We start from the raw sequence: 4,585 nt of genomic DNA, 5'->3' as shown, positions 1-4,585 counted from the left end.
CCTAGGTATTGTTCAAGCACCACTCTTAATCAAAACTCGAAGAAATACAATGAGGTATGTACACTTGAATAATAAGGGTCCTAAATCTCACTAATATTTTCAATATATCCCAAGTCTAGACTATTCGCATCCCCCGTGCCTTGATTTTCGCCATCTAGACTTATCCCAATATTACTCATGATATCGACTTATCATAAGGTATCACTCGTTGGTACTCGGGTACAAGAATCTGAAAATATGATGATTCACCACTCGAGTTGGCCAGTCCCAAGAGGAAATCAACCACTTTTGAGATTCCTACCCAACATACATATCTAATTTTCCTCAATAATAGAGATTCATTCTGCACTTAAAGGTCAATTTTCATAGTCCGAGAACCCTCTCCCGGCATGAGCTCAAAAGAGCTCTAATACCACTTATGACGACCCCACATTTCCCCTAGGGTGTGAGGACCCGAATTTTATTTTATTGGTTTATTTAATTATTTAATTATCCATTTTCTCCAATTAATTTATTTCATCCATTTTAATTTCATTTGCAAGGAACAATGTCTCATTTTATATTTTAAAACGTTTCGCTAGTTAAATTAATTTTTTTTGCGACTCGTTCAGTAAGAAATAGCGATTACACGTATTTTGAGGTAAAGTTCGATCCAAGAGTGCAATAATCTTAGAGAATTAAGGATGATCAATAGTAAACTAAGAAAAGTTAATTGAGGGACTAGAGGTGAGTGAGTTAATTAAGCTCAATTAGGAGCACTAATTGCGCACTATTCAATTGTTGACTTTCGGGTACCAAAGCACCTTTATGTCATTCTTCCATTCACTCCATCAAATGACCAACTACCACCCAAAACCCTTTCTTCCTCCTCTCCTCGTTGGCCAACACCCCCTCCCTCATTTCTCACGAAAAATTTCAGCTCATTGTCTTCCATTTTAGCTCTAAGTAAACACTCCAAACTTACTTCTTTTCTTGGTTCATCATACAAGCTTGAAGGATGGCTTGAAAGAGGAAGGAACTTTGGTGGTAAGAGCTTATACACTAGTGGTTGGCCTTCACTTTTGGAAGCAAGGTAACCATTCAAAACCCTCATCTTTTCCTCTCAACTTATAGTAGTTAGTTAGTTAATCTAGTTAGTCTTTGGGTTGTTGATGGGTTCACAAGAACCTTGACACTAGGTAGAGGACTTGAGGTGGCTTTATAGGTTTACTTGTTTGTTTGGTGCTTGTTTTGATGAACTATGGCTTAGTTTTGGTTGGAAAGTTGAAAAGAAAACTAGAAGAATGGAGGATGCTTGCTGTCCGAATTTTGGTTGGTTAAATACCTCATGTTAATTTTGAATTTTGATGTTATTTTGGTGCTATAATTTTTGTTATATGATGGTGTTTATGTGTGTTACATATCTCCCAAAAATCTTTTCAATTGGTTGAGTAAAAGTTGGGTTGAAGTGAGGAAGAAATCTGGAAAATTTCTAACTAGGATACCAGTCCAATGCACACGTTTCAGTCCATAACTTTTTGTCCAAGGGTCAAAATCACATGCCATTTATGTCATATGAAACTAGACTCTGAGGGCTTTCCAACGGTATAACATGGACATTTAATTCATTTTCTATGAGCCGTAGTGAACAGGCAAAAATGACTGATTTTCCTCACTGTTTTCATCGGAGAAATAAGTGTAGCTGCAGTTTGTAGCCCATTTTCTCCTATCTTGCCAAATGAATTTTAAGACAGTTTCTTCTAGTGAATTTAATGATTTTGAATCTAGTTTTCTACGCCACAAATTACGCTAAATTTTGAGTTGTGTAGTTTTAGTTATGACCAGATTTTTAAACCCTGTCAAGTACTTCAAAACTGGAAATTTCATGAAACAGATTCCAAAAAATCAGCTTTCTTAAAACTGTTGTATCTTAGTGTAGAAAGGTCCAAATTGAGTTATGTTTGTTGCATTTGAAACTAGATTTGAATTTCTATTAGTCATGTAAATTTCAAGGGCTGATTGTATTTCTATGAAATTTTTCAAATTTCCAAAGTTTACTGAATTTGCAAGCATGTTTTGCTCTGTCCTGTCTGGAACAGTGATTTTGAGCTAAGATTTGAATGACTTCAGATTCGAGTCTGGGAAAAGTGACTTCTAGAGAGTTTTAGTGAATTGAAACTAGTTTCCAATGGTATAATGTTTCCAAATTTTGGACTTACGAAACTCGAGATATGATTTTTCCAACTAGTGTCGCACCAAGCTAGAAATTTTCTAGTTCCAAACAAAGTACTCTTTTCAGAACTTTCAACCTTTCTTTGAGATTGTTGGTCCGTTTTGAGTTTAATTTCATGGTTGGATATAAGGTCTCTTTGAATATTAGACCTTCATTTTGAATCTTGGTTTCCAAAGGATTAAACTTCTCTTAATGTGTTTCTTGGTTCCTTAACTTTCTTGGACAATTGCACCTCACCTTATACTTGAGATATGGATTTCAAACCCTAGTCTTATGCCCTTGATTTCCATGAGTTTGAGCTCTAAAAATGGAGCGTTTTAACTAAAGTAATTCTTGGAGAATTTCACTAGTTTATACTCGAAATTTGGAATCTTTAGCTTTAACATTTACTATGGGAATGAGTGGAGTTTTGATGAATTCTAACTCCATTAGTTTAGAAAATGTGAATGTTCCTTATATTCTTAAAACTTGGGCATAGGACTACAAGTTTTGAGAGATGAAAATCATTTTTTCTTTTTCTCGATTTTTGTGCCAAAAGTATATATAATACTTTCTTTTGGAATTGAGATTTCTTGTCACGACTTGAATTAAAAACAACCTTTGGGTTCTCTTTGAGCATTATTTCAATGATTTAGCGAGAAAAGCTTCTTTAACTTGACTTGACTTGTGACCTTGAGAGTGGGTAGCAAGAAAATATTTTTCTTTATAACCTTGGTCGAGTACTTAGATAATCATGATTGTGCATCTCTCAGGTAGTCACGAGGACGCCGAATAGCTCATCTGACTCCTCGCTTTGCTTTTGTTTTACCTTGACTTTTGGTGAGTGTCAAGTGCATGTTCAATGCTAATATGATTGAAATGATATTTGTACAAGTGCTATATGATACGTGAACTTGCCGAGGCGAGGTTGTACTTTACCGCCCTTGTCCTCTTTCTCTCCTGATTACATGATACTTGTTAAATGAATATATATGACTTGCACTTGTACATGAACATATTTAACTTGTGAACGCTAAGCGGAAGTATGTACCACACTCTATTCGGGTAGGAGGTGCCTCTCATGCCGACTCAGTGCTATGATCGATTCTAAGTCGATTGGAGCGTTGTCTCATCAACTACTTATACTTGTGGGGACGCCCGAACCCATTGGCTAACCTTGTAACTCAAGCCGGCAAGAGCTTAGTCGAGAAGGTTGGTGAACCATGGGAAATATTATAACTCGATCTTTTGAGATCTCGTTTGGCATACTCGAATAGTATCGCCATCTCATGCTTGTTTAGTTCCGGATCCGAGAGGGTGTTATGTTGGATAGTGAAAGTAAGTGGAGCACTACGGTCATGTTGCTTCTTGAGTTGACGGAGAGTCAACCCTAAATGGCTTGAATCAGTCGAGATGTGGAAATAGCTCCTAAGAGCTCCTGTATCATTTCATGTGTGTTATTTCTTACTTGCGCATTTAAATGACAGTTCATGTTAAAGTTTCTTTCAAATATGCTATTTGTTTAATTGGTTCTACTTGCTTGCTTGTTTTCTTAGCCTCACTGGGCGTTAGCTCATCCCTTTAAGTTGTTCTTCCTTAACAGGCTTTGGAGGTGGAAATTGGAGATCCTAAAATAGCGACTTTTGGTTGAAACTAGTATACTTATGTATGTTATTGGAGACCATTAAAGTGTAAATTTTGTATACTTGGGTTTTACGATTTGTAATCATAAATAGTATACTTGGGAGTTTCGAGCTTGTATATTCGAAGTACTTCTTAATTAAGTCGATGGTTAATTTGTGATCCTTTATTAAGCTTGAATGAGTGTGTGAGTCCTGACGAGAGTTGGGCAGGCGTTCCGCTGATACCCTAGGGTTCACCCTAGGGAGAGGTGGGGGCATCACAGTTGGTATCAGAGTGCTAGGTTTGAAATACCTGGAATAGGGTTAGGAGTTTTTAGTCGTGAACTTTTGGTCATAGAAATTTGTGATAAACCTTAAGCTAAATTTTTGAATGGCACTAGTGATTATAAGGTCCTAACTTTTAGTTTTGTGGGTTAATTGTAGGTCATAGAAGGAAATGGTAGAAATGGGTCACCTCTAAGACACCTTCCCGCGATTCGTTATTGAGAGAGACCTTGCGGCCCTCTTTGGCAGTGGACCCTAATTCATCGAATTAGACCTTCATGTGATTGTTGGAGGACTTACTCGTACCCTAACGAAGTGGTGCTAGCGGTAATCGATGATCGGACGCAGTTATCCGAGGAAACTAGGGTAGTTCGAGAGGATAATCGAGAACTGAGGGCGACTGTGGATGTCCAAACTGCTAGAATTCATGAACAGGAGACAGATGTACTTGAGGAGCAGAAAAAGGCTGAGACTCTTCGTGAGCAGT

This window comes from Coffea arabica, chromosome 4e (assembly GCF_036785885.1).
Source record: "Coffea arabica cultivar ET-39 chromosome 4e, Coffea Arabica ET-39 HiFi, whole genome shotgun sequence".
Taxonomy (NCBI): domain Eukaryota; kingdom Viridiplantae; phylum Streptophyta; class Magnoliopsida; order Gentianales; family Rubiaceae; genus Coffea; species Coffea arabica.
The sequence above is the reverse complement of the archived record's forward strand: the minus strand, read 5'-3'. Positions refer to the sequence as shown.